This window comes from Strigops habroptila, chromosome 4 (assembly GCF_004027225.2).
Source record: "Strigops habroptila isolate Jane chromosome 4, bStrHab1.2.pri, whole genome shotgun sequence".
Classification (NCBI taxonomy): Eukaryota; Metazoa; Chordata; class Aves; order Psittaciformes; family Psittacidae; genus Strigops; species Strigops habroptila.
The window spans coordinates 60,486,775-60,512,230 of NC_046358.1; the positions used below are offsets into that span (position 1 = coordinate 60,486,775).

Here is a 25,456-nt window from a genome sequence, read left to right on the forward strand (position 1 = left end):
CTTGAGCCTTAACACCCATGAGCATTTGGTGCAATCTTCCAGTTAAATTTAACCTAAAATACACCCAAATGTGTGCACTACAAGACCTCTCCAGGGTGCAAACCAAAGCAGAACACACAAACCCACCGGAAGATGGGCTGAAAAGCAATGCCCAGGGGACGGACTGCAGGCAGTCTCCCGCTACTCCGGCAGCTTTGGGCCTGATTCAGTTTTAGTCTCAGAAGAGTGTGCCCATTCCCCCACACACATTTCTGAAGGCCTCTTGTCCTTCCTCAAGCACAACATGACCACAGTAACTTTACTCCAGTGCAGCGACTGCTCCCAAGCTGAAGCTGGCTCCAGATTTCTCCAGCTTGCTTTGCTCCAGTACTGAGACTGCTGCATCACACCTCGTGCGCCACCTCCCTGCTAGTGAAGACTGCAGGGGATCTGGAAAAGAAAGCCTGTCCTGAGACACCTACCAACTATATTATTACCTCTAAATAGGCTTTCTTCAAAGGAAATGAGTCTTCTTGACCCTAAGTTTGAAGCAGAGAGAACTGGGAGCTCTACACTTGGCTTATTAGACATTAAACTATACAAAATGTGTGTATTTTGATCATAGGTAAGACTGTGAGTTCTGGAATTCTGTGCTTCTCAAGAAAATTTGAACAAAGTAATGACGTAAACATATTTTAAATAAGTAAATTCATTGTTTATTCATTTAAAGAAATGAATAAATATGTTTTCACAAAGCAATGACAACAAACAGGAGGTGCTTCACAGTTTGCATACCCCCCAGGTCAAGCGTCTCTCTGCAGAAACAGCGAAACTTGCAGACATTGCTCAGTGCAATGAAGCACTTATGGCAACATCTGAAACATTCACCTAACTGCCACCATGTTCTTTACTAGATTCTTAACACGACGTCTCCAGCCTTTTCAAGCAGTTCTAGGCAAATTCACAAACATGACCAACTTGGCAGACTAACAACGTGGAGAAGCACAGGCTCTTCCAGGTCTGACCACCATTAATAATTAACTATAAATTCACATTTCCCCATGACAGAGTAAGCGGGGGGAGAGGTAGCAACGTAGTTAAGTTAGTTAGTATAACCACTGCAGCAGAGCTGAAGAGAAATTGCCACGACACCCTTCATTCTTCTGCAAAATAAACAGTCCCTTTTAACTGTCCCCAAAAGCACAATCACCGTGTTGCTGCTGTTGCAGTAAAACCCCCAGCAGGCAAAGCCTAGCCAGGGGCAGCCACCTAATACTATAGTTACAGTTTAACCCAAGAAAACTTGTTTTCCAACTTCTTTCAAGCCTCCATCGGTGAGAACCAGTTCCAACACACTCACGCCCTCCCCACAGTGCAGCTGGGCACCAAGGGAGGCTTTCTGAAAGCTCAGTAACTTCCAGCAAATGCACAATTTGAGCAGTAGCACTTAAGTCTTTTGCTTACATTATGCATCACTTTGGAAACACTGAGATATCAGTGGTCATTTTTCCCAGGTAAAAAAAAAGTTGTACTTTTTACATGACGTGCCACCCAACTTTTCAAGTTATTTAGCAAATATGAAGCTGAATTAGTCACCCTCTCTTTCGTCCCAGAAGAAACTTTATTACTGGTAGTAGCAGCCCCTCTCCGTTATTGTTTGCTTTGGATACGGAGCCGTACAAGCTGTCCTGATGGGAGCACTTTCACACCCATGAACTGTTCACCCTGAGGAATTCCCTTACTCCAGCTGTACGATTCATAACAAGGCACTGGCAATTGAGGTTTCATGCAATTTATGAAGGAAAACATATCCATAGAAAGTACAAAGTGTAAAGAGATACAAGTTCAGTGAATCTCCCCCCCTCCCTCCCCGCTGGCCACCTTGAAACCAGATCTCTGACCTATGGAATGGAGGGAGCAGAGCAAAGGAGAAAGCATCGATGTGGTTCAAGTAACATGTGCCATAGGATTTGTTTCCTCACATGACCACAGAGGCAATTCTGGACATGAACTGCATAGGCACACACATACACCCCATGACCGAGAACAGCGAGATGCAGAGGCAGCTCTGATGCCAGCTCACCAAAGCAGGCAGCACCCAATTCTAGGCATAGCAACCAGAGAACTCCAGTGACAAAAGCCATAATTATGATTTTTGATTAACACAGAAGGTATTTCAGAGCTCGGGAATTCTGGCCCAGCATACACCAACAAAATCAAGCTGAGCCACTGGCAGCCTTCACCTGACATGAAACCTCAGTCCTGCATGGTGGTGAAGGTCAAGGCTGGAAGGCCAGAGGTTGATTCCAAGCTTTGAGTGCGTCTTGGTAGGAAGCAAAGGACAATATGATCCAATTTTGCAGTTGGAAAACATAGTTACTACCCACCTAAGAAAACTGTTACAGGGCTGCCTTTAGATTTGGGCAACATCTGAGATAGTTTTGATCAGGCACTGCAAATGTTGCATTGATAACAGAAATTGAAAATACAAGTTCGTTTTAAGTGTGATGCGAACTTGTCTCAACCACACCATTGTCTCAATACTTGGAAACAGAACTGACCCCATATTTTACATGAAGTACAAGAATGAACTCCTAGGACTCAATGCTGTTGAATCTGCCAGTAGCAGTGCTGAAGGACACAATTGCTATATCCATATTTTCCCACAAACATCAAAAGCTGCATCTTGTGATATCAATATGACGGCGATCATGGTTAAAAAGACAAATGGAACAATACTTCAAGCATTTATGGTTTTTTCTGATGGGCAAGAAGCTGTTACGCAACTGAAAGGAAAGCACAAGCAGCGCAGCATTGGGCACCAGCCCCCAGTGAAAGCACGCTCTCCAAATCAGAATGTGCCTCCATCAACACAAACAGCGTGTGTCAACCAGCCAGGGATTCACCAGCCTGATCTCTTCTTTTAAGAGACTAATCCTTTTTGAAGCCAAAAACAGCAGGCACACCAAAATAACAGTCCCTACCGGTGGTGTTTAGGAGAGCCTGCACCTTCAGGTTCTGCACAACAGCACAGAGCTGAAGGATTTAGTCAAACTACTGCTACTGCCTGTTGCTCTTCCATGTAGCAAGAGGGGTCACAGCAAATATAGAAGAAGGACATAAAGCCATACTTGCTGTATTTCCAAATGCTTTTGCCACCTTCCATAAAGTAGAAATAAAATCTGGTAGAGGGGTTTAGCTCAAATTGCCTGTTGGCAGACCACTTCTTTGAACAAACAAACAACAATAACAAAAACGCAAACACCCAACCACAACTTCCTATATAAATATGTATGCAATTTTTCCTTCTTATTTTCAGCCATTTTGTTTTTATTTCGTTGCTTAATTTTGCATTCTTAGTCTGCTGGGTAGAATTAGAAGTGCACCAACCCAGCTAAGAAATTCATTAAGAAGTTTGATTTTAGAATGGCTCTAGACAATATTGAAGGCAGCTCCTATAATATAAATCTAGATGGCTGTTTAACTCATTGGTACTTCACCTTCCCAGCATGGCTGGCATGCCAGAACACCTGTATGCCCATTTTGAAGAACCTACTCTCACAAAGCTGTTTCTTCATCAAGTCCTCTAAACTACTCAAGGTGGAGGGAGGTTCATTCAAAATTATCCTTCTCCTTCCTATTACAAAAGATTTTCAGCTGGACCAAGCAGGCATTAGTACAACACCACAAAACTACTGTTGCCCCACAGGACTTGCACATGAAGTTTGCAACAGCACACACACAAGTAACCTGTCGAGCTCATGGAGTCTGGCATGTGATGTAAAAATTCACAAATCAGGGTCCACTGCACCAAAAGAGCACAGTTCAGGAGGTGTGCAAAGCTATTTCCTACTCGTTGAGAATCACCCAGCAGTAGGTAACATTTGAGCTACAACTTTCCCCAAATACATGAAAAATCATCATCACTCTTCCAATAGGATCAGCAGGAACTTACGTTCTGAGTTGCCAAGACGGCATGCCTAGATCATATTGAATTCCTTCTGCAACCAAAACCTTACAGTAAATAAGAACCTTAGCCTTTCTTTGGTTTAATTCTTTTACTGTTAAATCAGAATGAAGACACCTAATCTGACACACTTCTCTTATATTTTCCTGCTAGTTTCCAGATCAGTCACTTCAGCTACACCCAGTAACAGCTTTCAAACACATACTGACTGAGGTATACACACACAAAGTATATGTTTGAAAGGGTTTTTCACAGAGAAGGGTGTGAAAGGGTTTATATACACACAGAGTGAAAAAATCTTCAGAGTCCTAATTTATTTTTTTTTAGAATACAAATTCCGTACTTAAAACTGTGTTTTAAATATTTTTCTGTTCTCTAACAGGTGTTTTACTTGCATTGTGAGCAACGACGTCATGGAGACAGCATTGGTTGCTTACTGAAAACAGCTGTATAAATTAGACATGGCATATGTAGAGCAATAAAGAAAGAACAGAGGGAAAAATAGGTGTTTACCACTTCTTTCACATTTCTAAAGACATGCAGGAAGGAGAGTTTCCTACAGGCAAAGAAATCAGTGCGTTAGAAATGCATATTCTCCCACAGAAGGCTCAGCCTTCTGCCTCCTCACGGATCAGTAACTATAATAACCCAAATTATAATATTTCCCAAAGCCACCAGTGCAAGAAGTTTCTCTCTCTCTCCTACATAGTGGAAGTTACTGATTTAACTATACAGAAAGTAAGCAAAAAGAAAGGAAAGACCACAGGCAGCATATGACCCCACTAGCTAGAGCATAATACTGATAAATATGTGTCAGTTTTTCCTCTGTTGTGTTCCCTTACATATTTAATAAACTTTCTATTTGTAGCATAAGTAAACTTTCACTCGTTTTAATCTTCGAAGCAAAGTTTAGACATCTCATCAACTAAGTTTTGAAAACACGTTTAGTCTCAAGGAGCATTTGCTGCAAAGAGCTCCCAAAATGTTTCTTGAGAAAAACACTCACCATGTCCTTGTGCAGGGCTCAGAGCTGACACAAGCAAAGGGAGAATTTAGCCCAAAGCATCATTTCAAAAGCCATAAAGAAAAGGTATTAAAAAAACCCTTTAGAATCTCATGAAAGCAATCCATTCCTATTAGGCTGAATACCAATTAATTTCTTGAATCACAAAGTAAGTTGATATTAATAGATAAGGAAAGAGGAGACCGAGAGCTTTTTGATTCTCTTTGGAACAAAGCCTGTTCCTTCCTTGCTCCTTCACAAGTAAGGTCCCAAACACCAAATTCCCATATGAAACAGATTCAAATGCTGAAAATAAAGATGTTGTGAGGACCTCCTCTACCCCTATAAATAGTTTAAAGCTTCAAAAACAAGCTGTGGAAAAAACTTCTCAACTAGAACAGAGACTGCAGACAAGCAAGCTGCTCTAAAAAAAAAAAAAAAAGGAAAAAAACAAAGAATAATTGAAAAGGGTAGAAAGTAACAGATGACCAAAGTTTCTAGGAAAACACAGGAAGGAAGAAGTTTACAAGGCAATGATGCACATGAGCTGCTTTTCAGTCAAAAAGGCAGAAAGACATCTTAGAAGAAACAAATAAAAAGCCTTCTAGAAATTGTGCAAGTTCCACCAATTGTTGTGTACCAACACAGGCAAAACCTGCACCATGCAGAAGAGGGGCATAAAAAGAGTACATTTTACTCAAGCCAGTGGAATCAGGTAAAGGCTAACACCAGGTTTTGTGAACACTGACAAAGGAGCAAAACAGAGCAGTAAACAACAGAGACTGTGGAAACACAAGAGAATAAATGTGGGTTTATATCTACGTAAGAAAAAGGAAATTGCTTACGTAAATTACTGCAGTTTCAGTTAAACTGTGCATATAGATCATTTTTATGAATACCTGATGCTAGTGGTTACTGTTATCTTCCAGAGGGAGCTTAAATCACCAGCTAAAAACCAAAGTTTCTTAAAAAAAAAAAAACCCAACTTTGTACTGATTGTCAATACTGATGTTTGTTTTCTCTCTGTGTTTCTGCATTTACATGAAAGCCTTCTCATGGAGACCTGGCGCCTATGCTGGCTCCTTTCTGTGGGCAGGCACTCGTTTTGGTGCGTACCACACAGATCAGGGAAAGGTTCAGATGGCAGTTCATAGAATGATAGAATCACAGACTGGTTTAGATTGGAAGGGACTTTAAAGCTCATCCAGTTCCAACTCCCTGCCATGGGCAAGGACACCTTCCACTAGACCAGGTTGCTCCAAGCCACATCCACATCCAAAGACCCAAGGGAGTGGGCCTGGAGGGATTTGGTCACACTAATAAAAACAGCAAACATCTTTGCAATGAAGACACTCCAGCAGCCCCACACAAAGGACAGCTGCGCCAGTTACTGCAATGCCAGCTGAACTTGTCCTACTGGCAGTTTTTTCTGCACAGAGAACAGTTTTCCTATCTTGCATCATCAGGCTTCAAGACAAGGTGAGCACAAGGTGAGGAGACACACTTCCATCTCATGGTTCACTTTCTAACCAAGAGCCAAGTAAAATTAAAGTAAAACTCCTAAAATAACCCAAAGCAGGTTCTCTCAGGTACCGGACACCACTTGTCCCAAGGCAATGCAACAGCCAAGCTTCAGCTTTGTGATAAAAATCTGTCTCACCCAGCAATTTAAGTTCCTAGCAAGCTCATGTCTTGGAAGCGAATTATCCCGGTCACATAAAACCAGCGGCAGGACACCACAGTGCAGTCACCTGAAGGAGCAGAGCCTCCAGCACAGAGAAGGGCAAGAAACGCTCAGGTCAGTGGATTAGACTGGTTGTATGGGAAGTGGCTATGAGCACCTCTGACTGCAGCCACTTCCTCCTGTTCTAAGGAGGATGTTAATGGGAACCTGGTTAGGTATTAGGACCTGAGCTTTTGTGTCCCTACATTTTCCACCACTTAACTCTGAACAGGCAGTTACTGCAGAGCCATACATATTCAGCAAGGGATGTTTATACAAATATGAAGGGATTTTCATTTGACAATAGCTGACTTATTACATGACAAGCATTAATCACATTTAATTTCTAACAGGCTTTTAAAAGCACTAAAATAGTTTTCTAGAACTGTTAAATTATTTTAGCAAGAATGGAGTCACAAGTTTAAGATGACTGATTTTAAAAATAGGATTTTTTAATGGGAGTGTTACGACATGCAATAATAATTATCTTTACATAAGGATCCAATTACTTTTTCTAATATTTAGATAGTTGCTGTAGCTTTGATCATACTAAAAGTATACGAAAATATTTCTTGTATCTGTTTTGTCTTTGGATATTTCACTGGGTCTTGTCTTATTGCCATGTTGTGGAACGCGAACTTAACATTTTTCTAGGCTTCATCCTGCTGTATCCAACTGTTGTAGGTCACAGTAGAGCTGAAGAAAAGGCCATACTTCCAAAAAGGAATATTTCCTACTTTATCCTGAAAACACAAGGGGGAAAAAAGACTGTACAAAAAGTTTACTGAATGATGGGACTATTAAATATGAAAAGTTAATAACATAGAGATATCTTGAACTTAAATTGATTCGAAGTCACTGAGTAAGAAAAAAAAAGCTAAACCAGAACTAAACTAATTGATTTGCTTAGAAACCACACCAGTTATTTGGCTCTCCTTCCATTTCCAAACAAAATTGCTAAGCTTGGAATTAATTGCTAAGAGATTAACCCCACTTTATCAGAAAATTATCCACTCTCAAAATTAAAGTTGAGCATCAAGACGCTGTATGGAAAAAAAAACCACAAAAAAAACAGTGACATTATGTGAAAAAATACTACAAACCTGTACAAAGATTATCCCCAAATTGCATCTAAAACCAAGACTCCCACCACTTCTTGCCATCTTTCCCAACATTCACTACATCAAAATAAAACAACTGGAGAATTAAGGGGGGGAAGGGAGGACAATGACACCTATCCTGTACGAAATACTACACTATCAACTAAAGCCACAGATTACAACCCACTTTCATGATTACACCTTGTTCCTCTGCTCATCTGTCATTCAAAAGTTAGTGCCTCTGAGGAGAAACAGTTTCAATTTCTCTAGAAATCTCAAGAGCTTCTGTCTCTCTTATATTCCAAAGGGTCTGTGGAGGGAGGGCAGGGAAGCCAAGAACAGGTAACAGGATTTTCCAGGCTTTGTGCTTCCTTACAGGTTATTTCAGGTCAAATAGAGGGTGTTCACTGCCTACGGAAGTCAGAAAAGGTAACCCATTCCATAGCACATAGAAAGGTGCTTTAGATGTAGTTAAATCTCATTTAAGGTGCACTGCACACTTATCAGCTATCTCCGACAGCACTCACCCTTGCTAATTCCTTCATATTTGGTTTCACGCACAACCCAACCAGAGTTCCGAAACAGTTTCTGATACTTAGAGATCCATCTCATACTTCAGCCAAAGAATAAGCTTTTCTTCCAAGACCTGGACTGAAAGCAATACATTATTTTCCACTCCGTCTCAGATTTTCAGTCAAGAGATCTGAAAAAAACCAGTATTTCAGTGATTTAGGAACAGAGATATTAACTTAGTAAAAGCTCCCCAGCATTAAGCTCAACTCTCACTACCCTTATTTTCAAAGGCAAGAAAATGTCATAGTTAGACCAGCTGAAAATAAGTATTTGACCAGCTATGAGTTTACATAACCGATCTACAGGAGCTTCATAGTTTCAGCGAAGAAGTGCTAAGGATGTTTTCTTCATCAAATTAATCTTATGCCAAGACTTCTGAAATTCTTCTACAACTGAGATACTGTAACATCATCAGAGAATTGAAGAACCTCAGAAAACACAGAAAGGTACGAACGAGCTTTCTTGAGGCATAAAAGAGGGATACTGTTTCACAAAACTCAACAGTGATGAGTAACTGAGGAGTGCTGGTATCACAACGAGCACATCCTACTCCCACAATTCTTCCCTTGGTCGAGGATCACCAGTTGATTCCCAGGCCTGCTCTCTACCCGATTCACACTGCTGCTAGGCGATAGAGCAGTCTACCTCAGCTGTAATGCTTCTGCAGATGGAATGAGATCATCACATATTTAGCGAGGGTAAGGCTTGTCTAATAAAAGAATTTTAAAAAGCATGGATGTTCTGTTTTTTTCCACAAAGTTCCACGCAGAAAACAAAACTGCCTACAGTAACTATTCCCTATGTGCCCAGCAGTTGTGTGCCACAACACCTCACAGGCCTCACACTGCAACAGCAAGATTCAGCTCAACTAAAAGAAGTTTTCCTTCTGTATTTAACATTCCTCCGAAATACACGTTCAGCCTCGCACAACAGTGCTGTTCCCCTTACCAATGCTTTTATTCCCCTACACACAAAGAAAGCCAACTATAAAATTCCTGTTTCAAAATGCAATGTTTTGTCAAAAGGATCTTTGTTGCTATAATCAGCATACTGGCAGAAGGGAAGATACAAGAAAGAGAATATATACTGTTAAAGAGAAAACCATTCTAAAACCAGGAAGAGTGTGATCCCTTGAAATAGCACAGAAAGATGCACCCCTAAACACACAAGCTTGGAGAAGCACAGCCTGACATTCCTACACATTTAGATTGGGATTATCACAAGAATTAAGCGTAGTTAATTCCGTTCTACCCAGGAGTTGATAAGCTAATGCTGCCTCTGGAAGCGCTGCTCAGCATCCCATCCCCTCGAACAGACATGATCAAGCTGACAGATGCTTTTTGAAAAAGCACCTCCAAAACAATACTTGTTTTGAAGCAACTCCTGTAAGTCAAAGGACACAGCAAGAAAAGCAGCACACACACCTTCTAATATTTCTAGCAGTCGTGTCTTCTGCAGGATGAGTTGAAAGCTCACTCTTCCTCCCCACACCCTGCCTTTGTCTCTGGCATCTCATTATGCAGGAGCCGGTCTCATTTCCCTGTTCTATAGGTACTTATTTGAAAGATAGGAGGGAGGAAACATGCAAACACAAAAAACCTGAAACAGAAAAAAAATTACGGGTCCCAGCAGAGACCCCAGATCAGAGGCAGCTTTCCAGGAAATTTTTCAATGCAACTTTATTCCAGCTGATGAAATCTCTCTGAATACAAAGAGTTCCCAAGCCCGGAGAGCCACACACCTCCACCACTGGAATTAAGAGCATCTAGCCAAACGTAGCTATGAGAATAATAATCCACAAGCACAACTGATGCCAGCCCCTGAGCAAGCAGCAGAACTCGCACTATAACGCAAGTCCGTGGCAATAAGCACATTCGATGCAAACTCTATTGAACTCCTGTTTTCCATGATGATAAACACCATCTCACCGCACGCTACCATAAATGGCTCGCGGTAGCGCGGATAAAGCAGCCAGCGCTGTTCTATCAGGATCAGTTTTCCCCAGTAAGTCCACGCTAACACTTTGCTCTATTTATTTGCAATCTCACTGTGCTGCTCCGTAATACAGCCCTGACCTATTTTCCAGGTGCTTAATTAATCTCTTTTGCTGGCTGCCACGCTTATTAGATAGCTACTGCGTGAATCTTAAACTTAGTTTATAGAAACCTTTAGCCAATTTACTCTGTTACGTACGTTATTATGTCACAAAGTCAGTCCTCGCAGCCCAGCCAAGCTTTTCTACTTCCTGTAGAACCAATCACAGCATAAACTTTTTGCAAATCATGTAATGGGAGGTAATACCAAGTGGAAAAAATAACCGGAGAAACATGCATTGTAATCAACAACTGCAGCTCTACTCAATGCAATTGTCTCTCATGTCAATTTCACATTTTCCCACAGTTTAAAGATACAAAAATAACTGAAATAGACAAGGTTATACACAAGCAGGAAGATGCAAAAACATCAGAGAGCCACATAATTCCTGGGAAGGCAAGCCTAGGAATCTCAAAACAACTTACCAAGTTAACAAAAAAGGAAACCATCGTCGGGTTTGGCACTAAGTCAGATGCACAGTTAGTAACAAAAGTATAGCCTCAAAAGAAAGATATTTATATATACGTAAGCACAGAGCACCGACAATTGAAGGCTTAACATAAACTAAAATTTAAAAAGAAAAAATAAAAAACACCATTTCCTACAGTATTAAATACATGCAAACGCATCTGCCAGTTTTATAATTGATCCCACGATGAATCAAGAACCAGCACAATCCCTGCTGCAATCATTACGCTAAAGCCACCAGCAATACCACCACCCCCCGCCTCTGTTTTTACACAGCTAGTTTTTGGGAACTGACCAAATTTTAAAGCGTCAACTTCCTGTCCAGTTGTGTTTATTTACATCGGCCCCGCAGCACCGCTCACTCCCCGCCCGACTCCAGCCACCGCCCAGCGCGGAGGAGCGGCTCCCGCGGGGCTCTGCTTGGGGCTCAGGCCGAGGGACGCTGGCCGTGTCCCGCCGGGGTACGATGAGCGGCCGCGGCGCCGGACCCGTTCGGGAGGAGCCACCGCCGCACCCGGGCGCCGCCCCGGGACCCCCCGCGCAGCGCGGGGAAGCGACCGCCGCCAGCCCGAGCGCACCGTACAAGGGGGAGGCGGCGGCGGCGCGCCCGGGAAGGGAACGAGGCACCGCCAGGAACCGCCCGGCCCCACCGCCGCCCCGCGGCCGGTAACGGGCGAGGCGGGCGGCCACACCTTTCCCCCACCGAGCGGCGGTGGCCTCGCCCGGCACCCGGGCAGCGCTCGGGGCGGGCGCTTCCCCGCGCCGGGGACGGAGGAACTTCGCGGGCGCGGCGGAGCAGGCGCCGTCGAGGGCGACGGGAAGAGGAAGGGGAAGCGGTGCTGCCCGCTCCCCGCCACGGCGCTCCGGCAAGGAGAGCGGCGCACCGTGCCTGCCGCACCCGGGGCAGGGGGGTAAGGGCTTGCCCAGGCCGCCCGCCCCGCAGCCCCCCGCAGGATGGAGGCAAACGTTGCCGGCGGAGGCAGCGCCCCTCGCCGCCCGCCGGGAACGGCCCCGCGCCTCGCCCGGCGCTCACCTTCACGGAGCGGGCCGCGCTGGCGTCCGAGCTGGAGCAGCCGCCGCCGCCCTGGGCATGTCCAGGAGCGCCGCGGGGAAGCGCCGCTCCGCCGGGCTCAGTGCCTCATCCCCGCCGCTCCTGCCGCCGCCGCCTCGGCCGCTGCCATCTTGTCCTGGCGGCTGGGAGGGAAGCGCCCCAGCTCAGCCCGCTCGGCAGCCCGGGCCTCCGCCTCATCTTCCCGGGGAGGGACCCAGCCCGCCCCCGGCCGCCGCCTCCTCCTCCTCCTCCTCCCGCCTCCGCCGCTGCCCTGCCCGCGCCGGCCTAGCGGCGCCCTCCGCCGCCCATCGCCACGGAACGGCGGGGCCTCTACGGAGGGGGCCTGCGGGCTCCGGCGTGCCCCGGCTCCGCGCCCAGCCTGCGGGGCCCAGCCGGCGGGGCCCTCCCGCCGCCCGCCCGGCACTGCACTGCCCGGCCTGCCCGGCCCGCCCGGCGCCTCAGCGGCAGCGCCCCCACCCGGCCCCGCCGCAGCCGGAGCCGCCCGAGCGCTCTGTCAGCCGCGCAGCACATAGGCAGAGCTGCCCCGCCCGCCACGGCAACGCGGGCTCGAGCGCGTAAGGAACGCCTGGCGCTCACCCGGCCTCGCCGCACCGAAGGGCCGAGGCAGGTGCGTGGCCATCATTCCCCCAAGCAGCAGGTTAGCGGCAGGGCCGAGGCAAGATCCTCTGCGTAGCCCAGGGAGCCATGCGAGGACAGCCTGATATGCTCCCACCGGGAACTCTCCTCTACCCGCCCCAGTCCATCACTACCTGCAAGAAGGCAATTTCACGTGAGCTCCTCGAGGAGCACCCACAAACCCCCAGTGGTCCTCCAGTGCCCACACTCCTAATTGTCAAACACAAAATGGTGAGCAAATTCGTCCCCCTCTCCTTGGCTGCCAGCTCCCATAACATCATTCACAAACACATAACCAGTGGGATGAGGAAACGTATCAGAGAAAAGACCCAACTCTCAAAAAATGGAGTTTAGAAGATGGCAATGCGCGAATAAGCATGTCAACTCCAGACTTGTTCAAATGAATGTTCTTGCATTATAAGATGAAGCGAGTCCCTTTCCCAGCCCTGAACGTGAAGCACCAACCTTCTAGGTCCAGTCTGCCATCTTTCCCTGATGAGCTGCCCTTGGCACCACAGCCAGACACTGTCAGACACACCACTGGCTACAGAAGTAACAGGATGCAGCAAACATAATGACCATGTTGTGTCCCACGGTACAGTCCATCACTCTGCCTTGCTCAACTCTTGCCAAAACAACAGCATGCACCCTCAGTACCCATATGTCCCTAATGTTACGCATCACTTAAATATTAGTGGTTGCTTGTAGGACTAGTCAACTTCTGCAAACAGCATTCTTGACCCTAAATAGTATTCAGCTGATGTGGGGCAAAAAAGGAATTGCTGTTGGCCTTTAAAGTAGTGAGCCCCAAGATAAATCCTTGGCTACAACTGGTTATCACGTGCTTCTCCACCTCTTGCCAAAAATAACCAAGAATTTCTTTATTTACTTGCACAACTCTGTGTACTCCCCTATTTTTCTCGCACTCCTTGTTGCAGGATTTTCAATGCTTGTCTGCTTGATTTTAACCTTCATTTAGGTCCAACCCTGGTAATATTGTCAGATGCAAAGTCAGAATTTGAATTAATTAATTGGAGAAGACGGAGTTTTTGTACCAAAGTACCAAAGTACTAAAATCTAACACTGGAGCTACTACCATAATGCCACCAATACACAGTCTTGTAAGTAATGAGACATATAATTTAGGGGTGGGGAAAAATAGGTGTGTGTCAGTGTTAGTAAATTACAGCTCTCAAGAGCCGCTCATCAGATCTTTTGCTTACTAATTTTATAAATATTAATCAAGCTTCTCTTCACACATCTCCTAAAAAAATAACGTCCTCTGGAATTACTCAGATACACGTTTTATTAACCTATAATCTATTTCAAAAGACTTGAAATGTTGATAAACATTCTTGCTGTAACCATACAAACTCAAAAATGACTTCACCAACCAAAGCATTAAGTATCTGCTGATTCAGCCTGTGAGCGTATTCCATCCACAGACATAAACTGGCGCACGTGTCACCCCAAATTAAACACTTGGGATCTAAGAAAAATCCCCAAATCCTCCTCCTCAGCTACTAACTAGTCTTGACGTATTTTTTACAGCTGTTTTTTAAGAACTATTTCTAGTTCTTTTATTTTTCACCATGCAACTTCTTGATAACCAAATTGACCCAAATATGGTTGTGAACGTGAATGAGACTGATCCTCTAAAAATAGACAAACTTGTGAATCCAGTGCGCCACTGATACGCCTGCACGATTTTCACTAACTTTCACAAATAGATTTTAGGTTTAGAGAAGAAGGGATAAACTTCTCCCATTACACCAGTCTCTCTCTGGAGTTTTGAGTTGGTCATGTTTGCTACATAACAGAGCCTCCCAAACATCTCACCACCATCAGGCTGGTCCTCACATTCCAGTGAGGACCATTTGCTAATCAGATGAAGCCAGACTTCCCCTCAGCCTGCAATGGGAACATCACCAGCATGTAATCAGACTCTCAAATCTCTTTGAAACTCCTCCAGTTGCTTTTGTGGAGCACAGCAGCTCTCTGAAGATCCAGTGTTTGTCCTCACTTGGGCACTGTTTCCATTGGAGGCTTCCCTGTGCTCAGTGCAAACCTCATCATACTAAGGGGCCCACCCGGCATGAAAGGGCCGGTTACGCCACGGCAAGCTGAAGTGCCAAACCTCCTCTGGCACTTGACTGCTTGTAAGGCTTCCTTTGAGCACAGAAGAGTTTTTAACTACCCACGACATGCTGTAAGGCAACATTAGATGTATCAGTGAATTTTAAACACTGATGAACATTTCAATCAGAGGTTAAACATGACCACCCGAGAAGCCCTTGTGTGATTTTTTTGTCAGCTGAAAAACAGTGAACACTTCCTTGCCCTAATTTTCTCTTGGCAGGTATTTTGTGCTGATAGGCGGCTGAGAGGTTAATACGGAAACTCCTGTTACACCTGTAAGTAATGTGGACTACTGATACTACTCGGAGGGGAGTGTTTTGTTTCAAAGTACTTAAGTAACTCAGTGGAAGGAGGCCCATGTCATTTAGATTCATTTATAAACTTCAGCACTGAAACACACACCTCCACAGGCTCTCTGTTCCACCTTGTTCCTGTACCTTTACAGAGGATTAAGCAGTCGTTAGGTGTGAGTGCTCAGAGTGGAAAGAAGAAACAGAAGTTAAAGAAGAAGATATTTCCAATTTATGTAATCTATTATGCAGCAAAAAGAGATGATCTGAGGACAAACACAGGCTGGGAGCTTTTGGCAGCACAACTACCAATGACATTTTGTGCTATTTTTGTTATCAAAATCCCAAGCGTAGACACAGACAGAAAATGCTTTGCCTAGAACAATTTGTTTTACTCACCAAACTGCTATAAGCTGTATCATCAAAACACTTTTTACGGCCAGTATGAGTTGTTTATATCAGGTTACGAGTTGTTTAGATCAGCTGGGCTCTTAACTCTTGAACAAACTTGAGTCCTGAACAAGGCTGTGCTATTAGAGCTGCCCAGAAGAGCCAAACCACAAAGATAAGGGCCGGGAGAAGGCGAGACCGTAGGGCTGTAATTCCATCCACCAGGCCCTTCACTTGGTCGCTAATAACACAGGGTGCAATTGCATGAAATAGCAAGCCATGCTCAAAGTCCACCCCTCTGAAAAGGGAAAGAACTGCTTTCTTACGATTTCCTTGATCTGCTCTCCACACATCCAGTTGAATTCTCCCAGTGATAACCCTCCATTTAGCAGATTCAACTCACCCAGCAAAACAGGGGAAGGCAGAGTTTTTCCTCGTCAGCTAGTAGGTAGGGCTGTGCAGACTTCACTTTAGCTTTCTGGGGAGAAATTACGAAACCCAAACAACCCAGAAGCACGCTGGTTGGCAACGCGCCGTTGTGGCCACTGAAGGTACCCAGGCTGTAGTCACCTAACCTGCAGAGTACGAGCAGCAAGCACTGAACCACACAGGGAGGCTGGAATAGGGGACGGTTCCACTTCAATTTCTCTTTTTCTTAACCTTTCCCTTTTCTTAACCTTTTCTTAACCATAGTCTGTCCCACAGTATTTAGCAGTATCTGTCAAGCAGTGAATTAATTTGTGGTAGGACTTCAAATTATAGTATTACTATACTGTTTTTCACATTGGCTGAAATATTTTATGCTTACCATATTTATCCTCCCAAAACAGAGAGAACACTGGACAAAGCTAACTATGTTTTTTATCGTCTCAATTCCTTATCTAAAGTATTTTTTAAACTGATGTAACTGTCACTGAAGTATGACTTGTATTATGAGAAAAAGCATTGTGTGATGCATTTAGATTAAAACTTTTCAAGATCCAAACTTCTGCTGAAACCTGTAAAGGGATCAGAGTTACACTGATAAAAAGTGCTTTTTTAAAACATAAACATTCAAATTTACACTTTCCACTGATTACCGTCATATTCAGATAAACCTAGTTCAAAGTTCCCCAGATGCCCTCCCCATAGATTTGTTTGCTAGACATGAGAAATCCAACCTCCTGTTGCTGGGCGTAAATGGAAAATTATTTTCAAATTTAAAGCAAATATACACTTTGCTCTTTCTGCAACAAGTGGAAGGTCTGTTGAGAAGCACTGTCTTTCCTCAATTAAAAAACTCACACGGGTTTCTTTATGCAGTTCACATTATTTAAGTCATTTTCAAAAATAAGCATGGATATTCAAACATATATTTCAACTTTTATTTTCCACTTCATTGTTTGGTTGGGGTGTTTTTTCTTTTGGGTTTTTTTTTTTCATCAAAATACTTACTTTACTAAAGCAGCTTTAATACAGGACTAAAAGAAAAGGCGAGGGGGGCATTTTGTTTCTTGCTTGCTGTTTAATTTGCAAGTTAAACAAACAGCCTAGGTCCTCCATAAGATTTAAAAACTGCAAAGGACGGAAGACACCTCCATCGGCTGGAGGTGCTTTCTGGGACTTTGTGCAAGGGCTATGCTTGTGCCGATGTTCATTTTCATGAAGGCATCACCATTCCCTGAGGATCTTCTAAGATATGCATGAAGAGCAATCCACTTCTGTGGCTCTTCCAAAGAAGCAAACCAGACTGAAAACATTCTTCAGTTGCCTGTCTTTATGCTTGTTTTTCCCTCAACCCTTAAAATACAGTTCTAAGGAACCTCACACACCATTCTGACATTGCCAATTCAAATTCTACCAATTCTACCAACTTACCAAAAGTTAATGGTAACTTTTAGGAAATTAACTTGTCTTGCACACAAAGATAATAACATGGTGGCTAAAATGGTAACTCTTAGGAAAAGTAGAAGGAATCTTTAAAATATTTTTGAATATGATGTAGATAAAAGCTGGCTGGCTTGAGATGAGCTGCCTCTTAGATGGCTTTCAGTAAGAAAAATGATGGGCAGCCAATCTTGTGCAAGGACTTACAGCTTTCAAAAAAAATTGCAAGTTCTCACCAAGTAAAAAAAACCAACCAAACAAAAAAAAACCAAACAAAAAAACAGACAGCCTTGATTTGTTATGTCTCTTCACTGAAAAATTAAAAGAAACTGCAAGAAACCTCTGATGTTGCGTCCGATGCAACCCAATAAAAGCGGATTTGAAGTGTTGGTGCTGAGGCCCAATATCAAGGTCTGGAAAAATATCAAGGGTTTATACTGAAATTACATAAATAATTACTACTTCAGTTTAGGATTTGCAGAATTTTTTTTATATAAAAAAGTATGTTTCTTTTCAACCCTACTGTTAAGTGCTACAGTTGTTGAAACAACCAGCTAGGACCACTCCATTTAAAAACAATGGCACCCTGCCACTTGTCACAGATTATTTTGTCAGGGATACGGTGAAACAGTTATTTCTCTGCTTGTGCTCGTATTACGTCAATAGGTGTAGATTTGACAGATGTGTCTTAAGCTATGCTAAGTTCTCGTTCATATTTACAGAGGACTATAAATAGTTAAGAGTAATACAGTATTCTACAGGGTAGTTTAAACATCTTTCCTGGATCATGTGAATTATAATGTGCATGGTATTGTATTTTTCCATCTCTATTTTCCTTTTCAGTCTGTTTTTCCTCTTTGTAGGAGCCATAGAAGTCTCATAGAATCACAGACAGGTTTGGATTGGAAGAAACCTTAAAGCTCATCCAGTTCCAACCCTCTGCCACGGGCAGGGACATCTTCCACTAGGCCAGGTTGCTCCAAGCCCCGTCCAACCTGGCCTTGAACACTGCCAGGGATGGGGCAGCCACAGCTTCTCTGGGCACCCTGTGCCAGGGCCTCATCACCCTCACAGGGAAGAACTTCTGCCTAATATCTAATTTAAATGTCCCCTTTGTCAGGTTAAAGCCATTCCCCCTTGTTCTGTCACTACCTGCCCTTGTCAAAAGCCCCTCTCCAGATTTCTTGTAGGCCCTCTTTACATACTGGAAGACTGTTATAAGGTCTCCCATTGAGCCTTCTCTTCTCCAGGCTGAACAAGCCTGATCAAGAAGATCATTCCTCATGCATTCACCTTAGGAGATACACAAGGAAAGGGTATATCTTCATGAAATGTGTCACAATAATGTAAATTTGTAGTTTGACATTGTAAATTTTCTTGTAAGAGTCTTTCTAACTAGCTATTTTCATGTAGCCTTTGTGGTGCTTTCACATAAGTATATTTAATATTCACATTTTTCACGCTCTCCAGCAGGAAAATAATTTGAAGTGATTGTTAGGATTAACAAATGTTAAATGTGTACAAGAATCCACTGTGTTTCTATTTTTGAGGCACTTGGCAAGGACAAATATAATATTTTACCATACCAGAATACTACACAACAAAACTGTGAGAATCTGATATAATCTGAGAAAAATAACATCCAAAGCAATCAATGAAAAATAAGAATTGTAACACAGAATCACACTGACAGATTTCAAAATAAAAAAAGAAAATGCAGCTTTATATTACTGGCTTTAAAAGCTACACTTCATTTTGGAGCATAGTAAAAATAATGTTACCAAATTAGTGATATCAAAACTTTGGGGAAAAGTATTTTTACTTAAGATAAAAAGACAACATTGAAACACTGTCTGTATGGAGGATAAAACCAACTTTGTAAAATAAAAAAAAAAAAAAAAAAACACCAAAAAAAACCAAAAACAAAAACCAACGACCAACTTATTTTAAACTAAAATTCCAATTATATAGTGCTAATTTGTAAAATCTTTAATAGAAAATATTGTACTTTTTACTATTGTTTTGAAATGAGCATCATTTCTGCACCCTGCACTTGAGGATATTCATAGGGTACCATCCACTAATATTACCAACCATTTCAGTTTTACAGTTGAGTAATCACTTCTTTTTTTAGGGACTGATACATTGAAGATCAAGGGTTGCAGACAGATGAACACCGCAAATGTTCCAGCTGACCTCACTTCCCAAAATGCATCATTCTGACAAAGAAACGTCATTAAACACAAGCAGGCAGTCAAATGACAGAATTAAAACATAATCCTGCATTACTCAAGTGCGTAGCTGCTTATTAGCAGGTCCACTGACTCCAGGAAAACTATTTACTTGAATAAAGATTCCTAGGGTTGTGCTTTTGGGACACATTCCAAAGCCTTTTAAAGTAAATAGTCTGATTAACTGACTCCTAGTTTGGGCTGATGATTTATCATGGCAAAGAGAAGTTTTATCCTGATGACGAATCCATCACTGTCCCCCACAAACCCCAGCAGACAGAAGTACAGCCTGGTTTAACTCTGGCAGGCAGTGAATCACATCCAAGCCTATTTCAGAATTAAATGGAAGACCACCTCGTTACCTGGGTCCTTCCAACTTCACTGTGAGAGCACTTGAGGACTGAGCCAGTGCTTTGCTATCAGCAGCTAGAGTCTGACCACATTAAAACCAAAACCCAAACCAAACCAAACCAAACAACCCTTTTGTTGCACTGATGAAGGTCCTCCTACTAATCTTATCTGTGGCACAAATCCTTCCTGAGACGCAGTTTTACCCAAGTCAATTTGCACATGGCTTGCAAATGTTCACCTACAGCCTCCCTTAATAGCTTAATACATCAGGAACTTATCCATACGTTTTCCTACTTTTTAAAAGCAGGTATATCTTAAAGTCTTCCTTATTCCCCACCCCCACCCCCCCCCATGAGACATCATTAATGAAATACCAGTTAAAAATATCTTCTAAAGATTGAAATTACCACATTAGAGACTCTCTTCCTAGAATGAACAACAGAAAAAGCATGTTTCAATTACCTGAGTTATGAAACCAGATCAAACCATTATAAGGAAAAAACCCCAAACATTTCCTTCTTTAGCGAAGAACTTATTTTACTATAAATGTGCTCATTCTGAGATACAAATATGCTAATGAAATTTCCCAAATGTTAAAAAACTAACTTGTGCTTATTTTGTCTTATTTTTCTGTTCCAAACCAGTAACAGCCCAAATCTGTTCCAAAGGAAAACGCGGCGTTCAGCAGCAGTTTAATGAATTGTTTTGACCCAGTGAAATACACCATGTCCACTCCTAGTAATGAGACACTTGGCAGAAGGTATCACATCACAAGAACAATAGCTGCAGCCAGTCATTATGGTCCACCAAATACTGTAACCTCTGAGCAATCTCTCTTCAAACAATGGAGGGGAAGATAAGATAACATTTCCACTTAGCTAACTGCATGTGCAGTTGATGGTGGCCGTGCTTTAGCCTGTAACTTTTAAAGTTTATAAACATTTTAATCATAGGAAAAGGTTTATAAATATTTTCATTTGCCTTTTCTTTTTTAAACATATTGCTGTTATGAAGACTTAAAGCTCATGTTGTTTTCTTAGATTACAAAGACTTTTGATTAAACAACAAATGTTTTAGTTTAAAATACACTAAAATAGCGCCACAGCATCAGTTTTTGAAGACGATATATCTACCCATGTAACATTTTAATTACATTTGGGGTGAAGGCAGACAGGAAATTGGTTGGTTTTTTCTAGCTTTATCATCTTTTGATAAAATTACCACTCTCTGTTATTGGAACAGAGAATACAACCCTACACATACATGATCTCATGTTTAAAAGAAGGTGACAAGCAGAAATTGATAGGAAAATGGCAAATCTACGTATAAATAAAAACATGGTCATAGGAATCATGTCATGCTCAACACTAAAATGAACAGCGATGACATATAACAGATGAGAAAATGAAGGGACAGAGACTGCAAAGCATCAAACACGATTGCTACACCAGGAAGTCCGAGCCCTGCTGGGTCACAATGAGATTGTACTGAATGTGTACATGCTAAATTTTAACGTTATCTTCAGAGTTTTGCAATAGCAGTGAAATGATCTTGCTGTAGATTCTCTTGGAGGAGATTACAGGTAATGGAAGAATTGCCATCAGGACACAGAGGCACAAGAAAAGGCCCACAGCATCAGTCTCGGCTGCTATTTAAATGAGACAGAAGGTCTCAAGTAAACAGAGAATTGAAGATCCTTCTACAAAGATGTCATTTGTGTCAACACTGTACTTGTGACTTAGAAAACACAATTCCTACAGTTCTAATATGTGCACTGAACCTCAGGACCGTTTTCAGATTTTCTTCTTTTTAAATACAAACTGCATCTCTCAGAATAAGGTAATGAACTGGCATGTATTACCTAAATAGCACATCTGCCAGTGATTGATGTACTTCCATTCATGCATGTTGTGCCATATTCTAAAAAGGAAAAGGTGTACAGCTATTCTAGACAAATACAATTTAATAAGTGTAAATTATTTTATCCTTTTCCTGCCTCAATAAGCACCTTTGAGACTTAATTATTTTTCTATATGCATTTTATAAAATAATTTAAAAATAAAGAGCTGGCTATGCTCAGATTTCAATTAAAAATATGCTTTGTTACTCAGTTGAATTTATGATTCCATTTCATAAATTTTAAACACTAGAGTTCTTACTCTGGGTAATACATGAAATGTCCTAAAAGTGCATCCTGTGAGGAAATATATCACCTATCACTCATGTTTCACAAAAACACCTAAAAGCAGCTCAAGGTCATGGATAAAAGGGCAAGTGATAGGGCACAGACTGAAATATCCCAAAATTAAGGCATGAAAAAAGCAGTATTTACTACTGCTATAGGTGTGGACTTTTCAACCAAACTGTCTATAGAGTAAAAGCAATGCCATTTAATTCACTGGTTTAAGGTATTTCTTTTTGAGCCCTAAGTATTTAGTATAGATGTGTACAGCCAGTTTTTATTCACTCGTTTCTCATTTATACTAAAGCAGAGATCACAAAACAAGGAAAGGACATGCACAGGTCTTGGGAAGCAGCATCCCAGACCATGGAAACAAAGTCTTTACTTGGAGAGAAATCCTGAGGGCTTCCCCACGCGACAGAGGTCCCAGGCGGATGGAAGGTCTGTGTTCAGCACAGTCTCCATGGCAACAGCAGCGAGCATCGCACACGGGGTACCAGATCCTACACTATAGCCAACACACAGAAAAGCAGTCCTGGTATTAGCTTTGCTCTCCTCCCTATACCTCCTGGAGTTTCCTTTTATACCTAGATTTCCTCCTTGTAGTTGTTAATTACACAATATGAACATTATCACCACCAGCGCTATTAGCTATTAATCATAATACATTCAGGAACAGGCCAGGAGGATCAGCATCATCAGGGCTGAGCCCTCATCTTCTACCATCTCACTGCAGGAAGGAAAGGAAGCTAATGGACAGTTATGCACAACACAAGCAACACTGGCTAAATGAATTCCTGGTGCAAATCCATTATGGTCAGGAAAATTATTTCTAGGATGAATATGGCTCTGGATGATTATTGATTACTGAAGAAAATCTGCACACTGAATATTTTCTTTATCAAGTTTCTTATGTATACAGCTATTAAGATCAATGCTAGAATAATAGTAAAAGTTAAGTTTGCATTCAAGTACCTACTGGTCTTTGTCTGTTATAACTACTACATAAAACTCAATCAAAATCACATAATGCTTAAATTAAATTACTAACAGGAGTTAGTGGAAATACACAGAATACTGGTATTAATTTTAATAGACATAGAAACAGTAATATTAGCAGAGTAGCCCAAATTATGGGCCAGAATTTCATGGTCAGGAGTCACCTAAAACAGAAACCAAAATGACAGCTTCTGAATTAAATCTTACAGAGTTTGCTAGCTAGGTATCAGACAAGAGACGACAGATGGATTCAGATAGAAAAAGGGGGTATACAAGGAAAGAGGAGACAATGTTGGCCAGCACTATAGGCAGAGTCATATCAGTGCACCAGCTGCCCGCCTGCCTCAGGAGCCCTTACTTCCTGAAGGAAGAAAGTTTGCCAGTGCCAACGTTATTCACTATTGTAGGGCTGCCAACATTTTCCCTCTCCCGAAAGACAAAAATGTGTATACCATGTGAAGACCAAGAATATGATATCAGCCTCATTGAAATCTTCAAAGAGCAGATCACTTACATGGGTAGGATCAAAATCTTACTCAGGTATTTTCCCATTTCTCCAAGCACTGATTACATGTGTACCAACATACCCTCAAAAGCCAGTAGTTGGAGATCAAAATTATACTGAGAAAAGTATAAAAAAAGCCACCAAAAGAAAACCCTGGATTGTTAGTGTGGTTCCATTCGTCATTACATGCCACATAGACAAGAAAATCAGCTTTTTGTACCCCAGCATGATGACAGCTATGTACATGTGAATTCAAAAGCAATATAAATATTTTTGTTTTAACACATGAAACATAACTATCAGTCAACAGACATTGTTTACCATTTATATGCATTTCTTTAGGAGATGCAAATTCATGTATTACACTAGAAGCTAATAACTGTTTCACAGCAGGGCATGAGTAGCTCTTCATTCATTTTTTATTAAACAGTTGTATCTATTACATGTGTGAAAGATTGCTTTAGCTGCTTACATGAGGCTTTCATGCCAGAATAGCATTCCGCTCAGCAGATGATACTGAAAGGCACAAGTTTAATTCAATAATTGCTTCTTTAACTTTCTCGCATTTCAATTCCAAGCTAAAAATATTATTTTTAATTAAAAATGCAATAGGAAATTGCCTAATTATCTAGTTCTTTAACAGTGGTGTTCTTACTATAAGGCACTTAAAACTGCTTTAATCACTGTCTGTAGCTTTTTCACTAAGTCATGCTTAGAAATGAGCTGGTTAACTCATGTCCTTTAATTGACTTGCTTTATATACAAAGAAAAATAGCAGCTCCTAGCTGTATTTCTGATCAGTGATGGAGTATGTTGATTGCAGCAACCTGGTCATTTCCCCTTTTCATTTCAATAAGCGTGTCTTTCACCAGTAGCATCGGAAATGTCTCCTGGTCTAGCAGGCTCAATTCTGTAATTTCTAGCATCATTTCCATTTACATTGTTTACAATGATTTTGCACTGCCTTTTGTACCTTACTACCCTCACTAAATGACTGTGGAATCAAACTTACTCATTAAAACATCTTTGGTGACACTCCTGTCTGAATAATACTTTTCAGAGTATAATTTTTAAAGCCGGACGTTTATTAGACAAACAGTAACGAAATTGTGAGGCTTCCAAAGTGATTTATTTTTGAGACCTCTTTCTATCCTTTTAATTTAAATCTTAATTTGTAATTAGTTTAATATGAGAAAGTGAAATCTATTTTTCACTCTAATCCTAAATCAATATTAGCTCAGAGAACTATTTTATCTGAGCTAGCTAGCATATATTTTACCATTAAAAGTAATCTGTGGCAGGGAATATATCTAATGCTGCTTAAAAAGGATTAATTTCAGTCCACAGAAAACTCAGAGCTTCCTATTTCCACAAATCACAATGAGAAGTCTGCTTTGTTTTTTCGCCAGACACTTTTACATATTTTTGTCTCTCTATAGTTCTCTGTATACTGGTCTTGCTTAGTTGATGCTCATGGGCTCCTAGCAATGAGGTAGTTAACACATCCCGTAAAACGTTTGCTTTGACATCTGTAGAAAGATTCTTCTACCTAAGACACATCAAGACAACCCTCAGAAGTAATTGAGCTGAAGTATATTGGCAGAAAAACATGATTTAAACGCAACAGTTTGATTACATTACAACATGTTACCATTATTTATGACAGATATTTACAAAATCACTACACTTTCAACTTATTTGATTGTCAACTTAGTTGAATCAGTCTTTCTCTAAACCAGGTTCAATCAGTATTTCCCAGAAAAGACTGCTAAATATTGCAAAACTTTCTGAACCTAATCTAGGTGCTAATCAAAATAAAAACTCTGAATATTTTATTCTATAAGACAACCTTACAAATATAATCCCATCTCTGGCATCAGGAATGTGCAGGTATTGCAAATTGTGCTGT

The 25,456-nt window shown here is 41.8% G+C and overlaps 1 protein-coding gene across 4 annotated transcripts in view; it reads right to left on the reverse strand.

Moving 5' to 3' along the window:
- Positions 1 to 25,456, reverse strand: part of HIPK3 (homeodomain interacting protein kinase 3) — a 104,112-nt gene that overhangs the window by 55,701 nt on the left and 22,955 nt on the right. Inside the window, exon 1 of one of the 4 annotated variants that reach the window (XM_030484982.1) lies at positions 11,941 to 12,511. The exons of the other annotated variants lie outside the window; for them this stretch is intronic. The gene's annotated coding sequence lies outside the window, so the exon portion shown is untranslated. Of the gene's footprint in view, positions 1 to 11,940; positions 12,512 to 25,456 lie in introns of those variants that run through there. 4 annotated transcript variants of the gene reach the window in all.